Here is a 27,569-nt window from a genome sequence, read left to right as displayed (position 1 = left end):
GTTTATTTCGGCAAACATCAGGCGGTGGTGCACACCAGGCGGTGGCAAACATCAGGGGGCCGTTTCAGGAAGCAAGTTTAACAAACACAGAGTCAAAACCTGAACCCTAGGTTGAGGAACCCTGAGCTGTCAAACTCAGAGTGTTCGGTTTCAGAACAGCTGATAACAATTATTTCAATCAACTCTGAGTGAAGGTAACCCTGAGTGAAGCTCAAGATATAGGAGGATATAAAAAGCCCTCTTCAATAGAACACAGATAACATGATTCACCATGGCAACAAGCGAAAAAAACACTCGATCCTCCTACTTCTCTTCAGTTAAGTTGGAGATATTGATGACCGCGTATGCAGAAAACGAGCATATCGTCAGAAAATAAAGCAACACTGTGGCAGCAGCAAAAGAGCGAGAGCTCGTGTGGCAGAAAATGACTGAGCAAGTCGATGCGTGAGGATTAACTGGAGAAAAAATAAATGTTCCGTCCTGAGTTTTTCACTCACTCAGATATTTCCACCCCCCCCCCCATAACCGTACATACACACACATACTATATGCCATTTATACATACATACTATACTACCTATTTATGTATTCATTGATTGATTCCTTCATTAATTAGTTTATTTTTTTATTAATTAATTATTTCCTTTTTTATATCATTTATTTTTGGGGTAATGATATTTTGTGGTATTTCAAAATGATAAGGGATCATGCATGTGAAAAAATGTTATCTCTCTATGGCCCCCATCAAACAAGTCTGCAATGCAACATTCAACTCATATCTGAGCCTGAGACCACAGAAAGAGGTTTTTATAATCCTCTTTCTGTTCAGAACTCAGGCCTTTTAGCTTCTTACTAAATCTTGATTATCTGAATTTCCTCTCCTCTCCTCCCCTGGTAATATAATTTAACAGTTCTTTATTTTACTCTTTCTGTCAAGATATTGCAGCTGATAACATGCTGCTTCCTGTTATAGCCATTTCAAAGTAAATTTTTTTGGGACTACGGAACATGAGGGGACGTTTATTGTGAAAAGGTTTTTCGGAAATTAAATGTTTTTCATCGAAATTAACTAAGACTAGAGGCGTCCATCGGGAGGTATAATATTTATATTTAATTTGGCCTTAAGTCGCAGGCACACTCATCGACCCTGAACATATTTAACTTAAAAAAACGGGTTTTAACCCTAGGTTGTAACACACTTTCATGCAGGTAGGGCCGATATAACAGATGAAAATCCCTGCAGAACAATGAGCGTGCCCTGAAGTGTCACAGAGAGGAGGGGGGTCCGATCGACGTTTTTGTCTGTCACATATCACTCTGCTACGCTGCTATTTTTACCTGCCTCTTCACTTCTATCACGTTTACATAGTTGGCAGAACTGGGTGTATTGTCTTTATTAATCCGTGCCGTGCCCCCCGTACGACTGCTTTCAGTCTGCATGCTTCAGTTAGGGCAGGGGTAACTCAGGGTTAGGTGAAGCAAACCTGCCAGCGAGCAGGTTAGTTTCAGGGAGTATGTTGCCCAGGTAACTGAGTCAGTGTTGCACTGAACTGGCTTTGAGAAACCGAAAAACCGGAGTACCCCTCATTTCAGGGTTGACTTACTTGGGATTTTCACTTAACCTGCTTTCTGAAACGGGCCCCAGGTGGTGCTTGTGTGGGGGCCTGCTCATATCCGCTTGCGGTTTTAATTTAATTTTATAGTTTAATATTATATATTTTTGATTTGTGGTATTTTAATCTTCTACCTTTGTTGTTTTTATTCTTCCAACATCCTCTTTTATCGTCTTTAAGTTTCTTTCTCATTTGTAAAGCTTGTAACCCTGTTTCAAAAAGTGCTATATAAATAAAGATTATGTTATTATTATTATTATTATTATTATTATTATTATTATTATATTATTGTTAATCAACTAAAAGAGGAAGCCTCTATCAAAAAAGGGCTGCATGCTCCTGCATATTTTAGCCAAGTGTGTGTAGAGTGTGTGTGGGGGCGGTACCACTCTCTGCCACTAGAGGCCGATACTGAGTAATTTTCCGACACACACCAAAGCACACTTTTTCGGGTTTATGTGCAAAGTGAGGAAAACCCTGAAAACTTCACAGGCCACTATTTTGATCTTTATTGAACTGAATTTAAGGTTATATTTGTGGGGTCCAGCATTTGGGTCCCCACGAAGATTTTGGTCCCCACGCTGTGAGTGGGCTAACATACTTCGGATCCCACAATGTAACAAAAACAAACACACACACACATGCACACACACACACGCACACACACACACACACACACACACACACACACATGAAAATATACAGTAAATAAAGAGCTTCTAACACATCCATGTGTTTCTCACATGTTCAGTAATATAATAAACACTCTGTTCTGTCACTGAGACAAAGTCAGAATATCTCAGTTCACACACACACACACACACTCTCACACACACACACACACACACACACACTTTCACAGCACGACAGGAAATATGGTGTGAATTGACAGCCCTTGGGATGAATCGTGCCCTCAGCTGTGAGGATGTACGGCTGTGAGGCTGAGCAGACATTGACAGACATTTAATTTCCTTATAACGATTATGATGCAGCATATTTTATTTAAATGTAATGACTCATTTACATAAAATCACCGCATGGAGGACAGATTTCATTTCTGCAGATTGTTGATCTTCTTCAAATTAAGCTCCTGTGAAGACCTCGTCCTCTCTCTGCTGGTTTTGTTTGAGACGGTTTGGAGATGTGAATCTTGTTGCTGCTAGTCTTTGTTTCATGATTTAGGTCAGGTCCATGATCTGATATTAAAATCATGTAGAGTAATTCTGACAAAGAAAAAAATTTTTCTGAATCAGAGTCAGTTTTTTTATTTTCCTGTTTTTGTGTTAAAACCAGCAAAGACAGTTACGGCACGATGCCTTCAGGAACCCTCTAATGTCCATTTCTTTGCCTCTGTGGTTTTTAAAGAGAGTCCTTATATTCAGTTTTTTCAAAACACATCTCAGTTTGAACAACTGAACACTTGAACACCATAAAACCTGCAAACCTGACCACCTGAAGCCCTGAACACCTGAACGCCTGAACACACAAACCCCTGAACACCCTAACGCCTGAACGCATGAACACCCTAACGCCTGAACACCTGAACACCCTAACGCCTGAACATCTGAACACCCTAACGCCTGAACACCCTAACGCCTGAACGCCTGAACACATAAACCCCTGAACACCCTAACGCCTGAACACCTGAACACCCTAACGCCTGAACACCTGAACACCCTAACTCCTGAACGCCTGAACACCCTAACGCCTGAACACCCTAACGCCTGAACGCCTGAACAACTGAACACCCTAACGCCTGAACGCCTGAACACCTGAACATCTGAACACCCTAACGCCTGAACACCTGAACACCCTAATGCCTGAACGCCTGAACGCCTGAACACCTGAACACCCTAACGCCTGAACACCTGAACACCCTAACGCCTGAACACCTGAACACCCTAACGCCTGAACGCCTGAACACCTGAACACCCTAACGCCTGAACACCTGAACACCCTAACGCCTGAACACCTGAACATCTGAACACCCTAACGCCTGAACGCCTGAACATCTGAACACCCTAACGCCTGAACACCTGATCACACAAACCCCTGAACACCCAAACGCCTGAACGCCTGAACACCTAAACACCTGAACACCTGAACACCTGAATGACTGAACACCTTAACACCTGGACACCTGAACACCCTAATGCCTGAACACCTGAACACCTGAACACCCTAACGCCTGAACACCTGAACACCTGAACACCTGAATGACTGAACACCTGGACACCTGAACCCCTGAACACCTGAACACCTGAACACCTGAACGCCTGAACACCTGAACACCCGAACACCTGAATGCCTGAATGCCTGAACACCTGAACACCCGAACACCCGAACACCAAAACCCCTGAAGGCTGACCACCTGAACACCAGAACACTCAAACACCTGAACGCTGACCACCTGAACACCTGAACACCAGAACACTCAAACACCTGAACGCTGAACATCTGAACACCTGAACACACGAACCTCTGAACACCCTAACGCCTGAACACCTGAACACCTCAACAGCTGAACACCCAAACGCCTGAACGCCTGAATGCCTGAACACCCGAACACCCAAACACCAAAACACCAAAACACCTGAACGCTGACCACGAAAACACCTGAACACCTGAACACCCGAACACCTGAACACCTGAACAACCAATCACCTGAACGCCTGAACACCGTGGAGAGATTTTGGTCGTGTGAGACAGCAGCGCTCTCTGAAATCATCCGAACACGAAGGAGACATAGAGAGTCTCTGCGAGCTGAAGCCGATCTGGAGGCTGGAGGTGGAGCGACGCCTCACTCAGACTGAGTCTGTGTTTCTTTCCATTTGTCACAGTTTTGTATATTTAACTGAGAGTGTGTAGGAGGGCTGTTTTAGGTGTGTGATATATACACATTCAGCTGGACTCTGAGTGCATCTGCTTCACATTTCAGAGAGTGCTCCAACATCTGCACTCCAGCCAGAGTGTGTGTGTTTATGTGTGTGTGCAGGTTAGATACACCCCCCCCACATGAGGCAGCTGCAGCTCTCCATCACTGCGGCGAGATAACAGAGCGGGCTGCAGCACAGTCGGAGGTTAGCATCATTGCCGTGTGTTAATTAAAAGCTCTGCTGGGTGCACGGCAGCCAAAATTATCATGGGCATCCTTCAATTAGAAACCTGATAACCTCCAGTCAACATGTGCAGCTGGAGCCCTGGCAGCTCTGTCCTGAGGAAGCTAACAGCTAACAGCTCATTATAAAGCAGGCGGCGTGCTTCTCTACAGCCCGTTAAAGCTGCTGTAAAATCCTTAAAACATGCAGACCTGTGACCACATCACAGTTAAACCTGTTTGAGGTCACTCTAACCTCTGCTGGCCCGACGCAGTAAAACTGATTCCAAGTGAAAACGCTCCCTCAGCCAGAATCCATCTCATCTCCATAAATCTGAATTTAAATCAACACTAAGTTTTAAGACTTTCCTCATCACGACAGGCTTTCATTTCAGGAGTTCATATTCTCTTCTGAAAGAAACACCCTGTTAGGATGAGGAGAGAGGAGCTGAGGAGAGAGGAGAGAGGAGATGAGGACAGAGAAGCTGAGGAGAAAGGAGTGAGGAGCTGAGGAGAGAGGAGAAAGGAGAGAAGAGCTCAGTAGAGAGGACAGAGGAAAGAGCTGAGGAGAGAGGAGCTGAGGAGAGAGGAGAGAGAAGAGAGGAGCTGAGGAGAGAGGAGAGAGGAGAGAAGAGCTGAGGAGAGAGGAGAGAAGAGCTGAGGAGAGAGGAGAGACGAGCTGAGGAGAGAGGAGAGAAGAGCTGAGGAGAGAGGAGAGAGGAGCTGAGGAGCTGAGGAGAGAGGAGATGAGGACAGAGAAGCTGAGGAGAAAGGAGAGAGGAGATGAAGACAGGAGCTGAGGAGAGAGGAGCTGAGGAAAGAGGAGAGAGGAGAGAGGAGAGAGGAGATGAGGACAGAGGAGCTGAGGAGGGACGACAGAGAGAGAATATGAGACATCCTGCAGGGCCTGACTGAAACAAGACAGGAGCTCACTTTCTGACACCTCCAGGTTTATAGCTCCCTCACACACACACATACACTCTGACACACACACACACACACGCGCGCACACACACACAGTTTTTTTCTCTCAATCTCTTTTTTCAAACTTACTGTCGGTGGTGTCAGAGTCGTTGCTGCTCGTGGAGTATTTCCTCCTCTTCTTTTCGCTCTCCATCTGTCAGAGAGAGAGAGGGAGAGAGAGAAAGAGGGGGGGGGGAGAGAGATGATGAGTGAGAAGATGTTCACCGTGAAACAGTGTTAATGAATAAGGTGCTGAGGGCAGCAGTCTGTCGGAGCGGGCAGCGGGCCAGAAGAAACCCACTCCATCACCGTTACACTTTGGACACGCTGTGAGCTCCTCAGTGAGGCTCTGTGTCTCCTCTTAGAGTTAGAGTTAGAGTTAGAGTTAGAGTTGGAGTCAGAGTCAGAGTCAGAGTCAGAGTCAGAGTTAGAGTCAGAGTTAGAAACAGAGTTGGAGTCAGAGTCAGAGTCAGAGTTTGAGTTTGAGTTTGAGTTTGAGTCAGAGTCAGAGTTAGAGTTAGAGTTAGAGTTAGAGTAAGAGTTAGAGTTAGAGTTAGAGTTGGAGTCAGAGTCGGAGTCGGAGTCGGAGTCGGAGTCGGAGTCGGAGTCGGAGTCGGAGTCAGAGTTAGTTAGAGTCAGAGTTAGAGTTAGAGTTAGAGTTAGAGTTAGAGTCAAAGTCAGAGTCAGAGTTAGAGTTAGAGTCAGAGTCAGAGTCAGAGTTAGAGTCAGAGTTAGAGTCAGAGTTAGAGTCAAAGTCAGAGTCAGAGTTAGAGTTAGAGTCAGAGTTAGAGTCAGAGTCAGAGTCAGAGTTAGAGTCAGAGTTAGAGTTAGAGTTAGAGTTAGAGTCAGAGTTAGAGTCAGAGTCAGAGTTAGAGTTAGAGTCAGAGTCAGAGTCAGAGTTAGAGTCAGAGTCAGAGTTAGAGTCAGAGTTAGAGTCAAAGTCAGAGTCAGAGTCAGAGTCAGAGTCAGAGTTAGAGTCAGAGTCAGAGTCAGAGTTAGAGTTAGCTGATGTTCAGTGAGAGAATAACTTCATTATTAATCACTTCTTCATCAGTTTGTTTTAATGCTCTGCATCTTTAAATGAACCAAGGTTACACCAAAGAGTCTCTCCAAGCGCACCGTGAAACATCCACAAGTGTTTACTTTAAAGACTCTTAAAGCCACAGTGAGCGTTTTTTTTTGGAAGCAAGACCATCAGACTGATAATAAAGAGAAAGTAGATTTCATGTTTTTAAACACGTCTGTCGGATCGGTATCAGACGACGCCGGCACGCTGCTGATCCAGAATCTGAGTTACCCCTGCTCATAATGGGTGCGGAGGTACGACAGTGGGGGCGCAGAGGTACGACAGAAACACACAGAGGAGGTCTGAGCTCGTGTTGCAGCAGCCGCCTGGATGCTGAAAGGCTACAGGAAGAAAATATATGGAGTGCCACTCGGAGGAAAAAAGGAGGGCACGGGTCAAGAGAGTGTGAAAGAGAGAGAAATGAAGCAAAAGAGAGCGGCACAGAGAGTCAAGAAGTCAAAAGGAGGTTTTAGTGTTCCTGTACACGGAGGGGAGGAGAGGAGGAGAGGAGGAGGAGGGGAGTGTTACAAGCTCCAGCGTGGGGAGGAGAGATTTATGTGGCTGTAAATCTGGGCTATTCCCTCTTATACGGGCTGTTCCTGCAGCCGGCCTCCTCGCTGCCCGGCACACACTTAACTACTCCGACATTTACACTGACAGGAAAACACAGCGCTTCTTCAGGGCCTCTGAGTATTAACATTCCCAGGTCCCCACCCCCTCCGCCTCTTTCTCTCCCTCTTCATCTTCACTTCCTTACAATAACAGAGACACAAGGAGTCTGTGGAGGAAGGTTAAGTACATTATTGACTTCCACCTCCTCCATCGCCATCTTCCCACCTCGTCCCACCCGTCTGGCTCTCCTGTCGTCTCGCTGCCTTCCAGGAGAGTTGTTAAGTACATCATTGACTTCCTCCAGCCTGACAGCGAGTCAGCACAGCTCAGGGTTTCCCCTCGCCCATTAAAACTCTGCAGCGACCCACTCAAACCTCAGTCAGGCCTCTCAAGCTGCTCTGTTATTTTAAAGCACACACGTCAGGTTTTTCCCCCGACCACCCAAACGGAAAAGTCTGAGAGAGTGAAATGTATCTTTGGTTATGTTAGAAAGCTTTATGAGATGTTTGAAGCTTTAAAACAACAGCAGAGAATTTAATGATCAAGCAAACAAACCAGAGCGTTCAGCAACACGTCGACACACTGAGCATGCTCAGAACACCTCCACCTGTAGCTACAGCTGCTCAGGGTTATTACTTCAACTACGCTCCATCCATCAACATTCAGCTCTGTAGACATCAGATCCGTTATAGGTCAGGCTTAGGAATGCATTCATCATAAACTGGGAGGTTTTCAAGAGATTCAAAACTCTGCAGGAGCCAATCGATCAGGACGCCAAGACCGCTGCAGCTCCAACAGAAACACCTCCACCTGCCGGAGTCTGCAGGACTCCTTCACCTCGAGTCTGCAGGACTCCTTCACCTCGAGTCTGCAGGACTCCTTCACCTCGAGTCTGCAGGACTCCTTCACCTCGAGTCTGCAGGACTCCTTCACCTCGAGTCTGCAGGACTCCTTCATCTCGAGTCTGCAGGACTCCTTCACCTCCACCTGACGGAGTCTGCAGGACTCCTTCACCTCCACCTGACGGAGTCTGCAGGACTCCTTCACCTCCACCTGACAGTCTGCAGGACTCCTTCACCTCCACCTGACACAGTCTGCAGGACTCCTTCACCTCGAGTCTGCAGGACTCCTTCATCTCGAGTCTGCAGGACTCCTTCACCTCCACCTGACGGAGTCTGCAGGACTCCTTCACCTCCACCTGACGGAGTCTGCAGGACTCCTTCACCTCCACCTGACACAATCTGCAGGACTCCTTCACTTCCACCTGACAGAGTCTGCAGGACTCCTTCACCTCCACCTGACGGAGTCTGCAGGACTCCTTCACCTCCACCTGACAGAGTCTGCAGGACTCCTCCACCTGACTCCACCTGACAGAGTCTGCAGGACTCCTTCACCTCCACCTGACAGAGTCTGCAGGACTCCTTCACCTCTGTTATGACAAAGGGATGAAGACTTGATTAAACGCCCTCACAGAGGAACACTAGACCGTCTCTCTCTGGCTACACTGACCAGAATTAGAAACCATCACAAGCCGCTCTGATGGATTCTGGCAGCTGGACTTTGTTTAGTCTAGCTCTCAGATTCAAAACAAAAACACAGACTGAGACGTCTTCCTCCAGCCTGCAGCGGTGTAATAATCACCAGTTACTGTGTTCGGTTATTTATGGTGATCTATGCTGAAGAGACGCTTCCTCTCGTTAAATAAACCTTCTCTTTACATTGTTATGAAGATGATTTGTAAATCTATCTTCCTATAAATCAGAATGACTCCATGTTTTGTGGAGCTGTCTCACAGACGTCATGGATGGAGCTGAACTTCTTCAATTTAAGAAAACTGACTAGTGTTTGAGAATCTGAACTCCACATGTGATGAGTAGAGATAGCTTCTTAAGGTGAACAGGACGCTCTCTGTGACCTCTCTATGACCTCTCTGTGACCTCTCGTTCCTCTCCTGACCTCTCCTTCCTCTCTGTGACCTCTTGTTCCTCTCGTGACCTCCTTCCTCTCTGTGACCTCTCTGAACTCTAGTGACCTCTCGTGACCTCTCTGTGACCTCTCCTTCCTCTCTGTGATCTCTCTTTGACCACTTGTTCCTTTCTGTGACCTCTCTGTGACCACTTGTTCCTTTCTGTGACCTCTCTGTGACCTCTCCTTCCTCTCTGTGACCTCTCCTTCTTTTCTGTGACCTCTCTGTGACCTCTCCTTCCTCTCTGTGACCTCTCCTTCCTCTCTGTGACTTCTCCTTCCTTTCTGTGACCTCCCCGTGACCTCTCCTTCCTTTCTATGACCTTTCTGTGACCTCTCCTCCCTCTCTATGACCTCTCTCTGACCTCTCCTTCCTCTCGTGACACTGCAGCGTCTCTGAAAGAAAGGACGACCTGCTCGCCCGACGAAAAGAAGGAGAGACAGAAACTAAAAAGGTCCTTTAAACTCTGGAACTCTCTTAGGGAAACATCACCTGCTGCAGAAATAACATCTCCAACAGTCTCCACCTTCATTTTTATCCTTCACTTCATCTATTCTCTCTCCCTCTCATCCCCTTCTTTTTATTACTCGTTCTTCTTCACATCTACTTCACCTCTCTCCGTTTTCCTCTCTTTATGCAGACAGCCCTGTCTCAATCAGTCCGCTGAACCAGAGCTGCAGAACAGATTGAGATATTCCCTGTTTTCTCTGGAGAGATGATGGAGAGAATGAGGGAGGGAAAGAGGGGGAGACGGGACTCTCACACGTACAACTTCATCTCAATCAGACCAGTGAACCAGACGCCCGGACTACAACGAGAGAGAGAGATAGGGAGAGAGAGTGTGTGAGGGTCTGAGCGTTCTAACAGATGTTTCATGAATCGTCTGAAACTCAAACTCAGATATTTTTGATATTTGTTCATAATTCGTTCGTCTGAAAGAGTTTTAGAGTATTAGTGCATAATCTTTAAAAACTAAGTATTTGGAGGTTTCATTTCGGCCAAATGATTCTCCTGAAGCAGCGCTGCTCCTCACAGAATATGAAAGAGTCTGAGGCCGGGATACACAAGTTACCTAACATTGAGATTGTTGAACAGCAGCATGATGAATCTCCACATGAATCTGTCTCTGTACGTCCACACGCCTCTCACCTGCTCAGGTATTATGACGTTAACCTGCTAGGAGGACAGATAGCTGGTGGAGCTAGCTCATAAAGTCAAGTTCATCCAGCAGACTCGAACACAGAGAGGTCAGAGAGATCAGAGAGAGGCCAGACAGGTCAGAGAGGTCAGAGAGAGGTCAGAGAGATCACAGAGAGGTCAGACAGGTCAGAGAGAGGCCAGAGAGAGGTCAGAGAGGTCAGAGAGAGGTTAGAAAGGTCAGAGAGGTCAGAGAGAGGTCAGAGAGATCACAGAGAGGTCAGACGGGTCAGAGAGAGGTCAGAGAGAGGTCAGAGAGGTCAGAGAGAGGTCAGAGAGAGGTTAGAAAGGTCAGAGGTCAGAGAGAGGTCAGAGAGGTCAGAGAGAGGTCAGAGAGAGGTCAGAGAGATCAGAGAGAGGTCAGAGAGAGGTCAGAGAGAGGTTTGAGAGGTCAGAGAGAGGTCAGAGAGAGGTTAAGAAAGGTCAGAGAGGTCAGAGAGATCAGAGAGAGGTCAGAGAGAGGTCAGAGAGAGGTTAAGAAAGGTCAGAGAGGACAGAGATAGGTCAGACAGGTCAGAGAGCAGTCTTGCTTCTGTCTTTGAGTTGAACTGATTCATCGTCTGACAGAAACACGACGACGTGAAGAATCAAACGGGATCATAAACCTTCAACACGCCGGGTTAAACTCAGTGAATCAATATGTTCTGTGATCTGTTGATGTGAAGTCTTCAAGAACAGACTGATGAACTATCAGCATGAACTCTATCTCAGCTGGTTGTGTGTTTGTGCTGCATTATGAACCCTGACTGTACCACACTGTCTACAGTGTGTCAGAGCTGCAGCTCCACTATCGCTGGAGGCTAACAGTTGTCACACTCAATGAGAGCTTCAAGTCACAGAGCTCCATCACACACACATATAAACACACACACGCGTAATCTGTTTCAACTGAACGTCTGACTGCAGAAACATGTCTCCTGGCTACACAACAAGATAAAAAATCAAGTCTGGAAAGAAGCAGCAGATTCAGATATCAGAGAGAGGAGACGGAGAGAGAGCATCAACGAGGGAGAGTCCCAGAAACAGGAGGACAGAAGAAGAGGAAGAACTTCAGAGTTACACACACACACCTCTCTGATTCACACACACACTCTTTAACACACACACACACACACACACACACACACACAGACACACTCACAGACACACACACAGGCACACACTTTAACACACTCTTTAACACACAGAGCTCAGAATGTACAGAGAGCTCATCTAAAAAACTGAACTCTGAGAACATGAACCTCTTTAACCTTTAACCTTTAAGCTCTGCTCCAATCAGCATGCTGCATTAAAGCGCCGTTCTGCTAACGAGCTCATTAGTTTAAATCTTCACACACCGGAGAGGATTTTAATGGTTCATAAGTTAATGTGAGAACCTGAAAAGTCTGTCCACTGTGACTCAGAGAGACCACACAATGAGCTCTCAGCGTCCTGCAGAAGGTCTTTACAGAGGCAGGAAGTGAAGAGTGAGAATATCTCACACAGAAGAAGAAGAAGAAGAAGAAGAAGAAGAAGAAGAAGAAACTTTATTTATATAGCACTTTTCTAAACAGTTACAAAGTGCTTCAAAGAAAGTAAACAATAATAATAATTAATATAACCCCAACCCCTTTTTGTACACATATACATATGTACACACATACACATATATATATACATATTTCAGCTGGTAGGTTGTTCCATAGTTTAGGAGCCCGGACTGGAAAAGCCTGAAAGCCCTTGGACTTTTAACGGGCACTAGGAAAAACCAATAAGTCCATGTTGGTGAATAATAATAGATGATAGTAATAAAATCATAGATATGAACATTAACTGATAATAACCTGAACCTGAAGGTTAACCTGCCTCCTAGTGCTCTCCTCACAGACTCCTCCTCTTCCCGTCTGAACGCTCTCAGCTGCAGTAATCCACGTTTTCTGTGCATAGCTTAGTGTCAGCCTGAAACACTTTCAATAAGACAAACAGCGAGAAGGTTGACAAAGCATGCTGGGAAGTCAAGTCGCCCGGGGAGCTAATTAATTGGCTGACGATGACACTGCCGGGAGCAGCGAGTCTGACTGAGCGCTTGAAGGGGAGCGCTCTCTGAAGCAGACCGGCCTGAGTAAACAGACGGATGTGGACTGCAGTCTGCAGGAGGGAGAGAAAGCGTGCGTCAGCTCTTTGAGACGAACACGGGATCAGGAACACGACCGCCGTGTGTTATTTAAATAAAGAGCTCAGGAACACACAATGAAGTACGAAGAGAGGACCTGATGGATGCTGCGCTCACACTCTCAGCGTGCTCATCGCAGCTCTTTCACACCCTGCAGATTTCTTCAGGTTTACATTTGCTCATTTGAGCAGGTGAGAACGAGGGGAGTGAGCCTGCACCTCTCTAACATCTCACTGTCTCCACAAACACCTGGATCATGACTGAGGATCCGTCCAGAGGAGCAGCTTCGCTTCAACAGGTGGTGAAACAAGTGTTTCAGGAACAACTGAAACATCCTGACACATCGTGAAACACCTAAAACATCCTGAAACATCCAGAAACAACCTGAAACATCCTGAAACATCTTAAACACCTGAAACATCCTGAAACAACCTGAAACAACTTGAAACATCCTGAAACATCTTAAACACCTGAAACATCCTGAAACAACCTGAAACAACTTGAAACATCCTGAAACATCCAGAAACAACCTGAAACATCCTGAAACATCTGAAACATCTGAAACATCCTGAAACATCTGAAACATCCTGAAACATCCTGAAACATCTGAAACAACTTGAAACATCCTGAAACATCTGAAACATCCTGAAACATCCTGAAACAACCTGAAACATCCTGACACACCTGAAACATCCTGAAACACCTGAAACATCTGAAACATCCTGACACATCTGAAACATCCTGAAACATCCTGAAACATCCTGAAACAACCTGAAACAACCTGAAACATCCTGAAACATCCTGAAACATCTGAAACATCCTGAAACATCCTGACACACCTGAAACATCTGAAACATCCTGAAACATCCTGAAACATCCTGAAACAACCTGAAACAACCTGAAACATCCTGAAACATCCTGAAACATCTGAAACACCTAAAACATCCTGAAACATCCTGAAACAACATGAAACATCCTGAAACATCCTGAAACACCTGAAACATCCTGAAACAACATGAAACATCCTGAAACATCCTGAAACATCCTGAAACACCTGAAACATCCTGAAACATCCTGACACATCGTGAAACACCTAAAACATCCTGAAACATCTTAAACACCTGAAACATCCTGAAACAACCTGAAACAACTTGAAACATCCTGAAACATCTTAAACACCTGAAACATCCTGAAACAACCTGAAACAACTTGAAACATCCTGAAACATCCAGAAACAACCTGAAACATCCTGAAACATCTGAAACATCTGAAACATCCTGAAACATCTGAAACATCCTGAAACATCCTGAAACATCTGAAACAACTTGAAACATCCTGAAACATCTGAAACATCCTGAAACATCCTGAAACAACCTGAAACATCCTGACACACCTGAAACATCCTGAAACACCTGAAACATCTGAAACATCCTGACACATCTGAAACATCCTGAAACATCCTGAAACATCCTGAAACAACCTGAAACAACCTGAAACATCCTGAAACATCCTGAAACATCTGAAACATCCTGAAACATCCTGACACACCTGAAACATCTGAAACATCCTGAAACATCCTGAAACATCCTGAAACATCCTGAAACAACCTGAAACAACCTGAAACATCCTGAAACATCCTGAAACATCTGAAACACCTAAAACATCCTGAAACATCCTGAAACAACATGAAACATCCTGAAACATCCTGAAACACCTGAAACATCCTGAAACAACATGAAACATCCTGAAACATCCTGAAACATCCTGAAACACCTGAAACATCCTGAAACATCCTGACACATCGTGAAACACCTAAAACATCCTGAAACATCCTGAAACATCCTGAAACACCTGAAACATCCTGAAACAACATGAAACATCCTGAAACATCCTGAAACATCCTGAAACACCTGAAACATCCTGAAACATCCTGACACATCGTGAAACACCTAAAACATCCTGAAACATCCAGAAACAACATGAAACATCCTGAAACATCCTGAAACATCCAGAAACAACCTGAAACATCCTGAAACATCCTGAAACATCCTGAAACATCTGAATAACCTGAAACATCCTCAAACACATTAAACATCCTGAAACATTCTGAAACATCTGAAACATCCTCAAACACCTTAAACATCCTGAAACATCCTGAAACATCTGAAACATCTGAAACATCCTGACACATCCTAAAACATCCTGAAACATCCTGAAACATCTGAAACACCTTAAACATCCTGAAGCATCCTGACACACCTGAAACATCCTGACACACCTGAAACATCCTGACACACCTGAAACATCCTGAAACATTTGAAACATCCTGAAACATCTGAAACATCCTGACACACCTGAAACATCCTGAAACACTTGAAACACCTGAAACCCCTGAAACACCTGAAACATCCTGAAACACTTGAAACACCTGAAACCCCTGAAACATCCTGAAACACCTGAAACATCCTGAAACAACCTGAAACACCTGAAACATCCTGAAACATCCTGAAACAACCTGAAACATCCTGAAACATCCTGAAACATCCTGAAACACTTGAAACACCTGAAACCCCTGAAACATCCTGAAACACCTGAAACACTTGAAACACCTGAAACATCCTGACACACCTGAAACATCCTGAAACACCTGAAACATCCTAAAACATCTGAAACATCTGCAACACCAGGAACATCCTGAAACACCTGAAACACCCTGAAACACCTGAAACATCCTGAAACACCTGAAACACCCTGAAACACCTGAAACATACTGAAACACCTAAAACACTTGAAACATACTGAAACACCTTAAACACTTGAAACATCCTGAAACACCCTGAAATCACTGGATCACATGGAAAGATTTAATGTACTGGATCACTTAGAGAGATCTAAGTTGCTGGATCACTTAGGAGAGAATTATTAGTGCAGACACTGACAGTTAGTGGGTTTAAGATGAAGTAGTCATCATGTGTCACAGCGGATCAAGGAGAAACAAAGAGTGGGAAAAAAGAAAGCACGGTTTAGAACATCTTGACAGCAGCATGCGATCTTCCTCAGGCGAGAATAAATGTTTTGAAAGTCTGCCACTTCAGTGAGATCAGAGCTGTCAATCACAGAGAGACGGCAGCAGCGACGTGTTCCTTCAGATTTTCATGCTCTCATCTTCTCCTGAAGCTCTGACAGAGATGTTTTCTTTGAACGTGTCTCTGTTGGTTTAAGTCTCTGATGTTAGCTGTGTTTCCTGTTAGCATTGATTCTCCTTTGGATTAGTTTCCTTTTCTTTATTGATCCATTGATCTGTACGACGTGTAAAGTCGGGCTGTCAGTGTTTAACACGATGTAATCAAGGTCAGAAGTGATGCTGGTTTTTTTCTAATCCTGTTATTTTGTCCCTTTCAGCGCACCGTAGATCAGCTGCTGCAGTGTCTTCCTGCTTCCTGCTCCCCCTCAGCATTTAGCATGAGCGCAGCTTCTAAATACAGACTTACAGAGTTACTTTCACTGCTTAAATTCTGCCTTTCATTGGATGTGACTGCAGTGACTCCGCCTAACATGACATCACGGACACGCCCTCTATATTTAGCGAGCACTGATTGGTTAATATCTCGCTTATCCCAGCAGGTAGACCCAGAGAGAAATATCTGTCTGTCTGTCTGTCTGTCTGTCTGTCTGTCTGTCTGTCTTTCAGCCTGTCTGTCTTTCTGTCTGCCTGTCTGTCTGTCTGCCTGTCTGTCTGTCTTCCAGCCTGTCTGTCTGTCTGTCTGTCTGTCTTCCAGCCTGTCTGTCTGTCTGTCTTCCAGCCTGTCTGTCTTCCAGCCTGTCTGTCTTTCTGTCTGTCTGCCTGTCTTCCAGCCTGTCTGTCTTTCTGTCTGTCTGTCTGTCTTCCAGCCTGTCTGTCTGTCTGTCTGTCTGTCTTCCAGCCTGTCTGTCTGTCTGCTTTCCAGCCTGTCTGTCTGTCTGTCTGTCTGTCTGTCTGTCTGTCTGTCTGTCTGTCTGTCTGTCTGTCTGTCTGTCTTCCAGCCTGTCTGTCTGTCTGTCTGTCTGTCTGTCTGTCTGTATGTCTGTCTTTCTGTCTGTCTGTCTGTCTTCCTGTCTGTCTGTCTTCCAGCCTGTCTTTCTGCCTGTCTGTCTGCCTTCCAGCCTGTCTGTCTGTCTGTCTGTCTGTCTGTCTGTCTGTCTGTCTGTCTGCCTTCCAGCCTGTCTGTCTGCCTGTCTGTCTTCAAGCCTGTCTGTCTTTCTGTCTGTCTGCCTGTCTTCCTGTCTGTCTGTCTTCCAGCCTGTCTGTCTTTCTGTCTGTCTGCCTGTCTGTCTGTCTTCCAGCCTGTCTGTCTTTCAGCCTGTCTGTCTTTCAGCCTGTCTGCCTGTCTGTCTGTCTGTCTGTCTGTCTGTCTGTCTGTCTGTCTGCCTGTCTGTCTGCCTGTCTGTCTGCCTGTCTGCCTCTCTGCCTCTCTGCCTCTCTGCTTCCCTGCCCACCTTCCCATTTGCCTGCCATCTGTTTGTCTGTCTGCAAATATGTCAGCCCTATGCTCGTCTGTCCATCCGTCCTTCTCTCTCTCCGTCTGTCTCTCCGTCTGTCTCTCCGTCCCTCCGTCTCTCAGTCCTCTCTCTCAGCCTGGCCCCGTGGATGACTGTGCATTTACTTCAGTGTTTTGGTTCGTGTCTGTTCGCAGCACTTTGCAGCACTTAAGGTCAGCTCACTACAACTGCTGCCTTGATGGTGATCTATTATTAAGAGAGTGTATCTGCAGAGACCCAGCGGGCACACACACACACACACACACACACACACACACTCACACACACACAGAGTGCTCTCCCGGGATGAGTCAGCAGTCTGGCTGTCAAGACATTAAGTGACTGCAGGAACATCTGGACACACACACACACACACACACATGCAAACACACACACACACACACACACACACACACACACACACACACACACACACAGGCCGGCGCTCAGAGCTCCTTGAGGAGTCAGAGGTCGGTCAGTCTGATTAAGAATCCGTGCATTTAAATTGCTTCATAACAAACCATCTCTCTGAGGCAATGCCACGTGTGTGTGTGTGTGTGTGTGTGTGTGTGTGTGTGTGTGTGTGTGTGTGTGTGTGTGTGTGTGTGTGTGTGTGTGTGTGTGTGTGTGTGTGTGTGTTAATTGAACAGGGTCAGACCTCGCTGTCTGGGGAACAACAAGCCTTTAAAACTCTTTAAATCTTCATCATCTCTTCCTCAGAAACACGGAGCATCCTCGCTCTCCATTTACTCTTCCTCACCTGTTTCCTCATCCCTCACTTTTCCTCATTCATCCTGTTCTAATGGATTTAAAGAGGATCTCCTCTGCAGGATTGATCACTGAGGGAAAGATGCAGCAGAGTAAACTGTCACCGTTTCACCTCCCTCACTTCTTTAAATCCTGACTCCCGACTCCTCCTCTTCCTCATCGCACAGACGGAGAAGTGGAGCGAAGGAGAGGAAGAGGTGGAGCAGGACGTCGTGGACTAACAAAGTAAAGGAGGTAATTGATCTACGGCTCAGAAACAAACCGGACTCACTCCTGAAGCTTCCTCTGAAGTCCTCCATCCGTTTAAAGTCATGGATTTACAACATCTCCTTATTATTGATCAATCTATTTAATAAGACACGCCCCTTTCACACGATCAGCTATGACATCACGACCTCCTTCCTTAAAGTCGTGTGTTTCATCAGATCCACATCAGCTCTGAAGAAACCTCCTCTAGACCCCTGAGGTTCTGTGGTCTCAGGGTTCAGACTGCAAGGTCTCGTCCTCTGTCTCATTGAGCGCTTCGCACAGCTGTCGTGTGTATCTGTGAGTGTGAGGTGACGTGGATCCAGGCTGTGAACCAGGTCCTGAGGTGAGGAGAGACTCAGGCTGTTTATGAAACGGCCTGCTCCATACTACCAAGCGGCAACCTCCGGTCTCAAAATATGAAGCCCATGCGGAAGTGTTATAAACTGCAATTTCAAAAAAAGAAGAAAAAGAAGAAGCGCAAAGTTGCCGCTGTGCATTGTGGGAAACGGTACGCGAGGGAGACTGGTCCGATGCAGACTTGTTCACACACTACATACTGAATTTTGGCCAAATGAGAACGTACTGCTAGTATAGTAGGCCGTTTCAAAAACAGCCTGAGTGACAGTTAGTACAATGATGGACAGAACGCATCCTCCACTCAGCCGCCATCATTTCTACACAACTCTCACCTGACACCTCATCCCCCTCTCATCTCTCACTCCCTCAATATTTCCTCTGTTTCTGAAGGGAGAGAAGACAGTGTGTGTGTGTGTGTGTGTGTGTGTGTGTGTGTGCTGTGTGTACAAGAAGCGAGACAGCAACAGCTAGAAGGCATGCAGGGAAGACCGCAACACACACACAGAGAGAGACACATACATATATACACACACACACACACACACACACAGTTATTTTTGGACAGAACCACGAGAGGGAAGGTTGGCAGAAAAAAAGAGGTTCACACCGACGAGTTTGACAGGTAGAGAGAGAACGAGCATGAAAGACAAGAATCACAAAGAGAGAGAGAGAGAGAGAGAGAGAGAGAGAGAGAGAGAGAGAGACAGAGAGACAGAGAGAGAGAAAGAGAGAGAGACAGAGAGACAGAGAGAGAGAGAGAGAGAGAGAGAGAGAGAGAGAGAAAGAGAGAGAGTCAGAGAGAGAGAAAGAGAGAGAGACAGAGAGACAGAGAGAGAGATAAAGAGAGAGAGATGGGGAAGTAGGGCAACTGTTATGAATGAGCTGAAAGAATCAAAATGTCAGGGTGACTGTGTGTGTGTGTGTGTGTGTGTGTGTGTGTGTGTGTGTGTGTGTGTGTGTGTGTGTGTGTGTGTGTGTGTGTGTGTGTGTGTGTGTGTGTGTGTGTGTGTGAGATGTTGGGCATCAAGAAATTACTTCAACATCACATACACACACTTGTCCTTGCCTTGACAAAAAACACATCACACACACACACACATCAAACGTCCTCATCAGAGTCATGCTAACAGGTGTGCAGGACACACACACACACACATACACACAGTCACACAAACAAACACACACAGTCACACACACACACTCCCTCTGTATATTGAAATCATTCTGTCACGTTTCATGTCGGCGTGTCGTAGTGGAGGTTAATAACCTCTCACGGCGTGCGATGTGTTCATGCTATCTCTACAGAGCAGGAGGCTAACGAAGGGTTAGCTTACCCAGCTGAATGATCTTTATGAAATCTATATCATCAAAGAATTTAATGTAGACCTCAAATAAAAGACCTCTTTAGGTCTTGTATTTGAGATCTACACGTTTAAATGCTGATAGCGGGCTTTACCCTCCTCACCGGGCCGGCTCCAGAACATTAACACTGTATTTATTGATGCTGCCACGTCTCCTGCCGCTGCATCACGGAGCAGGAACGAGGGAGCGAACAGAAGAGAGAGAGAAGAGGCTAAGGTCCAAACCATTCTGTAACGAAGCCTCCTGCTCCGAAATCTGCTGACAAACAAAGAGGAGGAGAGTCTGAGCCGAGCCAGGAGGAGAGAGGGAGAGAAACAGAGAGAGAGATGGAGGATTGATGCATCGCTCCTGTCTCCACTGCCATCAGGAGTTCATTAGCTCCTGGAGGGAGCGAGGGATGAAAAGGACAGAAAGATGGAGGACGAGCCCTCTGCCCTTCACTCCCAGCGACCCCTACAACCAGCTCTCTCCTCTCCTCCTGTCATCTCTCACACTCTCTACATCTCTTCACCTTTTCATTCCCTGCCCAACATCTCTCCATCCATCACTCCTCCCTTTAAAGGAATGATCCGTATAAATGATCTGAGAGTAAACTTTGTCTCGACGGTCCAAACTCAGATTAACGTCAGTGATCCTGGATGGATGGATGGATCTGTACTACGGTCACGATGCTGTGAGTCACACGTCACACACTTCATTCAGTACTCCACGATGGGAGATCTGTGGTTGATGACTGTCAGTCAGGTAAACCTCTACCACTGTAACAGTCAGAGATGAGCCACCTCAACACTTTCCTGCTCCTCAGATATAAAACACAAGACCCAGAACTTTATTATCTGACTGAGTCACTGAGACAGGAACTCTAATCTGGAACATTTAATAATCATAAAACATCTGAAGCATCATAAACTGTTAAAGCTGCCATGCTTTATTCTGCTGAGAGGAAATAGACTCTGAGTGAAGTTAAAGGAAGCAAAACGTCCGCTCAGAGAGAGAGTCCTGATTATATCAGCGTCCTCGACTCTGTGGGAACGATGCAGGCTTCAGGTTGACACTGGATCATTAATTCAACCTGAGGAACCCTCTGCTGCCGTCACTGCTCTGAGACACGTTCTGCAGGAACAACACTACGAGCCATTACTCCAGCAGAAACCTCTCTGTGAAGGAAGAGCTCCTCCTCCTCCTCCTCCTCCTCCTCCTCCTCCTCCTCCTCCTCCTCCTCCTCCTCCTCCTCCTCCTCCTCCTCCACCACAGGTGACGTGTGCAGGTGAGCACGCTCTGCAATTATCCCTCACTAATGAAGAAGAGTCACTGTGAGCTGAGGGAGACGAGTCAGAGCTCAAACACTCTCCTGGAGGTCTGACGTCACCTCCTGCCCACCGAACAGCAGGTTAGCAGGGCACACACACACACACACAGTTACACACACTATCACACACACACACTAACACACAAACTCCAGATCCTACTAATGAGACCGTGGGCCACAGCAGGGTCATCCTCTGAGAACAAACAGGGACAGAAGGCAGACGGGCTGATGCGTAAACACGCAGCCTGCAGCCTCTGATCCAGCACACGGCTGGTTTCATGTTTCCAAACATGTCACACATGAGGACTCGAGGACTCAAGGACTCGAGGACATGAGGACATGAGGACACAATGACACAAGGACTACAGGACTCGAGGACACAAGGCTACAAAGACTACAGGACTAGAAGACTAGAAGACATGAGGACACAAGGACACAAGGACACAAGGACACAAGGACACAAGGACACAAGGACATGAGGACACAATGACTCAAATACTAGAGGACATGAGTACACAACGACACGAGGACTACAAGACTCAAGGACGCAAGGACATAAGGACTCAAAGACTAGAAGACATGGGGACACAAGGACACAAGGACACAAAGACTACAGGACTCAAAGACATTAGGATACAAGGACACAAGGACACAAGGACACAAGGTCATGAGGACTAGAGGACTTGAGGACTCAAAGACACAAGGACTGGAGGACTCTAGGACACAAGGACAGGAGGGAACAAGGACATGAGGACAAGAGGACTCGAGGACTCAAGAATTTGAGGACACGAAGACACAAGGACTCGAGGACATGAGAACACGAGGAGACGAGGACTCCAGGACACAAGGACTCAAGGACTCAAGGACTTAAGGACTCAATGACACGAGGACACGAGGACCCAAAGACTTTAGGACTCAAGGACATGAGTACACGCAGCCTGCAGCCTCTGATCCAGCACACGGCTGGTTTCATGTTCCAAACATTCAGACATGAGGACACGAGGACTGGAGGACTGGAGGACTCAAGGATACGAGGACTCTAGGACACGAGAACTCAAGGGCTCAAGGACACAAGGAGACGAGGACAAGAGGACAGGAGGACACAAGGACAAGAGGAGACGTGGACTCCAGGACACGAGGACTCGTAGACATGACACACTCACAACAAACACAAACACACTCAGAGGACCACAGGATGAGACCAAATCATTGTGAAGTGTTTGATTCACTGTTGTCATCATTAAAATAAAGAGCTGCTGAAACACTGACAGGAGTCCATGAGGGTTTTATAAAACATACAGATGAGTATTACACATTCATGATCCTGATCTCAGAAACACTTTGATTCACTCTTTACTTTAAAGAGTATTTCTAAAACAAACAGAAATCTCTTCTCTGAATGAAATCTGTTTCTGACTCATATCGATGTTCATGGAGACTAACACACGTTTTGTTAGGTGCAATTACACATTCTGACCTCCAGGGGAAAACCAAGCTGCAAAAACTGCAGTTCCTAGAGCGTCCACTAGAGGCCGGCTGCAGAAACACCAGAAACCACATACACACCCATTCAAAGAAGACAATCTCTACAGCAGAAATAAACATGTTTACAGCCTGGTTCAAAAAACAGTTTAGGTCTGACTAGCTCATTTTTCTATCAGCACAAACTGTACGGGGTGAATTTATCATAACTTGTTATTTAAGAAGATATTAAACTTACAAGTTTTGCCCAAATAAGGGCGTGGCTGACTTGATTAACAGGCGGGAACACTGTAGCTGTTAGTAAGGAGGCTAAAGGCCCACCTCTTTATGACACACTTAGACTGGTTGAGTTCAGTATTTCCAATATGGCACCCACCGATGATCGGCTTCAAAACAGAGCTTAGTAACAAAAATAAAGACATGAGATTGTTGTGTGTGTTATAATTCATGGTCTGTTTGTGTAAACATTTTAATAATAAAGTTTCAGATATTTTGTTTGTTCTACCTTTTTGAATTCTTCCTCCTGAAGTAGAAAAAAAATATTCACTATATTGGATCAGAGACCAAAATTCAAAGATCAGGTTTCATCTGACTCACAAAATTACAATCTTTGAAACTACACACCAACATGAACACACAACCACACACACACAACCAGACACACACACACACACACACACACACACACACAAATCCTCCTCAGCCAGTGTGATACTCCTGCGGCCGACATGCTGGTTAGTTAGTTAGTAAGCAGAGCAAAGCTCAGCAGAGAGCGGGTGACATGACAGCCAGTCAGCCCGCCTGCAGGCAGCCACACACACACACACACACACACACACACACACACACACACACTCACTCACCCACACACACACTCACACTCACAAACACACACTCACAAAAATCCTTCAGCTCAGTTGGATTCTGTCCTTCTGATCTGACACATTTTTCTGAATCTCATGCACACACACACTAGCACACGCACACACGCACACACGCACACACACACACACAAACTGTGGCCCTGCAGCCATCCTTAACACTCTGTAAATTGAGCATATGTGCACATAGGGAGAGAGCACACATGTTCTGTGTATGTGTGTCCATGTGTGTGTGTGTGTGTGTGAGCATGTCAGTGCATGTGAGAGTCAGGGACTCAGTGTACAGTTAGCTTGACGTCAGCGCTCCATTCATGAACATCCCCCCTCCTCCTCCTCCTCCTCCTCCTCCTCCTCACTCGTAGCTGCTAATGCGATACAACGCGTCACGTGGGGTCCTTACCCCCTTTTTCATCCAATCAGAGCTCAGCGCTTAACGCAGCACACACACAAACACACACACGCCAGGACACACCCCTGCCTTGCACACGTGTGCCGATGTACACATGTGAGACTTCAAAAGGTCTCCAGCTTGAGTTTCACATGACAGACTGTACACACACACACACTCACACTCACACACACTCACACTCACACACACCCTCACACACATAGAAACACACACCCTCCCCAGCTGAGCCCCTGAGTCAGAGAAGAGATGATGAGGGAGCATGATGGAGGGATGGAGGGATGTGTGAAGGGCTGAGGAGTGATACGACAGGGTAGGAAAGAGAGAAGATGACAGGAAGTAAAGGAGTGATGGAGGAAAAGAAGGGATGAGGATGGAGGATACAGAAACAAAGATGATTGGCTGAAAGAAAAAATGAATGAACGAACGCTCACTTCCCAGTAAACAAGCTCTGTCTCTAGGCAAGGGAAGGCAAGCCTCAAGGGAGGGAGAGAGGAGAGAGGGAGGGAGAGGGAAGAGAGAGAGGGGAGAGAGAGAGAGCAAAAACAAGATAGCCCTGTATCAGGGAAGATATGGAGAACAGAGAGGGGGATAGAGGGATGGAGAGAGAGTAGTTATGCCCCCACACACCATGACTCATCTCCAGCAAGAGGGATGTGTGTGTGTGTGTGTGTATGTGTGTGTGTGTGTGTGTGTGTGTGTGTGTGTGTGTGTGTGTGTGTGTGTGTGAGTATGTGTGTGTGTGTTTCTGTGTGTGTGTGTGTTTATGTGTGTGTTTCTGTGAGTGTGTTTCTGTGTGTCTGTTTGTCTGTGTGTCTGTGTGTGTGTGTGTGTGTGTGTGTGTGTGTGTGTGTGTGTGTGATTCAGTATCTGTGTTTCAGTGTGTGTTTTGTGTGTGTACATGTGTTTTAGTGTGTGTTTCAGTGTGTGTGTTTCAGTGTGTGTGTGTGTGTGTTTTTCTGTGTGTGTTTCAGTGTTTGTGTGTGTGTGTGTGCGTGTGTGTGTGTGTGTTTCAGCGTGTGTGTGTTCCTGTGTGTGTGTTTCAGTGTGTTCCTGGGTGTGTGTTTCAATGTGCATGTGTTTCCGTGTGTGCGTTTCTGTGTGTGTGTTTCAGTGTGTGTGTTTCCGTGTGTGTGTTTCAGTGTGTGTGTGTATTTCAGTGTGTGTGTTTCTGTGTGTGTGTGTTTCAGTGTGTGTGTTTCTGTGTGTGTGTGTTTCAGTGTGTGTGTTTCCGTGTGTGTGTTTCTGTGTGTGTGTGTGTTTCAGTGTGTGTGTGTGTTTCAGTGTGTGTGTGTATATCAGTGTGTGTGTTTCTGTGTGTGTGTGTGTGTTTCAGTGTGTGTTTCTGTGTGTGTGTTTTAGTGTGTGTGTGTTAGTTTGTTGAGAGTTTGAAGAGCACAGTTTGTGCGTCTGCTCCTGAATTTGTTTGTAGTGAAAGAGGTACACAGAGTAGTTGGTGTGTGTGTGTGTGTGTGTGTGTGTGTGTGTGTGTGTGTGTGTGTGTGTGTGTGTGTGTGTGTGTGTGTGTAGACTGGAGACCTTGTGTGGGTGCATGTGTGTGTGTGAGGGGGGGAGGGCTGTCACAACTGGGAACATTTAACAAGTCCCCAGACAATCGCAGCTTAATTGATTGAAGGCCTGAGCTCGCTCGGCCTCACGTGAGACTGAAGAGTTCATTCAGCATCAACAGATCAGATCCTTCAGTTAGAGAGAGGAGGAGGTGGCAACAGCACTGACTATCACACCACGGACAAACACTTCCACCCCATTAATCCTGCTCACATGTGACTCAGCCTGCACACACAACACATACACAAAAACAACACACACACTGTTTGTTGTTGTTGTTTGCAGGTGAGCATGAAACAGTAAGCTCCACTCTATGGAGGTAAACAATAGCCACTCCCCCCTCATCCTCCTCTTCCTCAAAGCTAGAAACCAAGGAGAGGAGAGGAGAGGAGAGGAGAGGAGAGGAGAGGAGAGGAGAGGAGAGGAGAGGAGAGGAGAGGAGTAGCTCTAATTCGTTGATGTGTGTGTTTGCGTGCTCAGCCTTCCTAAAATCCTGCGCGTGCTCCCTCCTTCCCCCTCATTTCCTCAGCAGAGGAGGAGAGGAGGGGAGGAGGAGAGGAGAGGAGGAACCTGCAACTCCTCAGGGATCGGAGTGTTTGGTGGCTCCATCCTGCAGACCTGCTGCTGCTGCTCATCCTCACTGAGGAGAGTATGGAGGGGGGAGTGTTTGTGTGTGTGTGTGTGTGTGTGTGTGTGTGTGTGTGTGTGTGTGTGTGTGTGTGTGTGTGTGTGTGTGTCTGCCAGTCTCCCTCACATTCCTCTTCACGCTGCAGAAGGAAACCTTCCTATTTGTTGAAATTACGCGCAAAAAAATAATCCCCACCTGGACTCTCTCCAACTCCCCGCGCGCGCTCTTTGATTCCCACTGGGGCGCGTTCACGTTCCGTTTCTGCAGCAACAACAAGTTTCATTTGTGTGCGTGCTGTTTCCTTCACTGCGACACATCAAACACATACACACACACACACGCGCACACACACCCTCCTTCCTCCCCTCCTTGACCCACATGCAGTGACTGACAAGCCCGCAGCAGAAGTGCGTACCGAGCCTCCTCTGCTGCTGCTAGCCTAGCTCTGGTAGCTCCTGCAGAAGCAGCAAAGTGGACTTGGTGCGTCCTGCAACACTCCCACTCTCACACACTCCTGTGATCTGAGTCTCTAAAGGTGATTCTGTGTTTTTTTTTACCTTCAGTCAGCTTTGGGTGCAGATGCGTCCTCAATCCTGGACGGCGCGCGGTTCCCAGAGATTAGGAGATCATTTGGAGCCGGGCACATGTAGTTCACAGGGCAGGTTTTAGTTCCCTGTGCCCACTCGGTCCCTTAGCAGTGCAGCTACACAGCCCCTGAGTCTGGATCCACGTTGGGTGACAGGATCGTCCTCTCTCCCCTCCCTTCCTTTCCTTCCCCTCTCGGTGCGCGTTGACAGCGCGTCAGTCCCCCTCAACACAGACTCCAATAATCCAAATAAATCCAGAGAGAGTCCTGAAGAAGTTACAGCTGATCAGAGTGAGGAAAACAAACCCGGTGCTGGTACTGGTCCTGGTCCTGGTCCCGGTGTGTTCACAGTGCAGCAGGCTGCGAGGTGCGCACAACGCACCGCTCACAGGAAAGCATGTCGCATTTTGCAAAAGGAACCCAAACGTGGTGTCAAAATCCTCCTGAGCTCTCCTCTCCGGTGCCAGAGGTACGGGTGGGGGCCCGGGGGAGCGCGAGGAGGGGGGAGGAAATAAAAAGGATGCCTTATATCCAAACGATGAGTCAGAAAAGATTGCAAGCCAGTTTCGCAATGTCCCTCCTTCAAAAAGAAAACATCCAGCTCTCCTCTCTTCACTCCTTCCCCCTGCGTGCACACTGCTCCGCTCTAACGCACAGGTCCTCTCCTGCAGCCTCTTCTCCTCTCCTCCTCTCCTCCTCCTCCACAGAAACTAAGATTACTCTCAAAAATCTGCTTTTATCAGCAGCTTGAAAACTCTTTTGGCGCCATATTTATGGCGTACTTTCAA

General features: G+C 46.6%; 1 long non-coding RNA gene across 1 annotated transcript; it reads right to left on the bottom strand.

Moving 5' to 3' along the window:
* Positions 1–2,706: 2,706 nt before the first annotated feature.
* On the bottom strand, positions 2,707–27,569 carry LOC117813354. The gene is made up of 3 exons (XR_004631400.1): positions 26,753–27,569; positions 5,764–5,827; positions 2,707–2,836 (listed from the first exon to the last, which is right to left on the bottom strand). It is a non-coding gene; the product is annotated as an uncharacterized LOC117813354 (long non-coding RNA).

Source organism: Notolabrus celidotus, chromosome 5, assembly GCF_009762535.1.
Source record: "Notolabrus celidotus isolate fNotCel1 chromosome 5, fNotCel1.pri, whole genome shotgun sequence".
In the NCBI taxonomy this organism is placed as follows: Eukaryota; Metazoa; Chordata; class Actinopteri; order Labriformes; family Labridae; genus Notolabrus; species Notolabrus celidotus.
The sequence above is the reverse complement of the archived record's forward strand: the minus strand, read 5'-3'. Positions and strand labels throughout refer to the sequence as shown.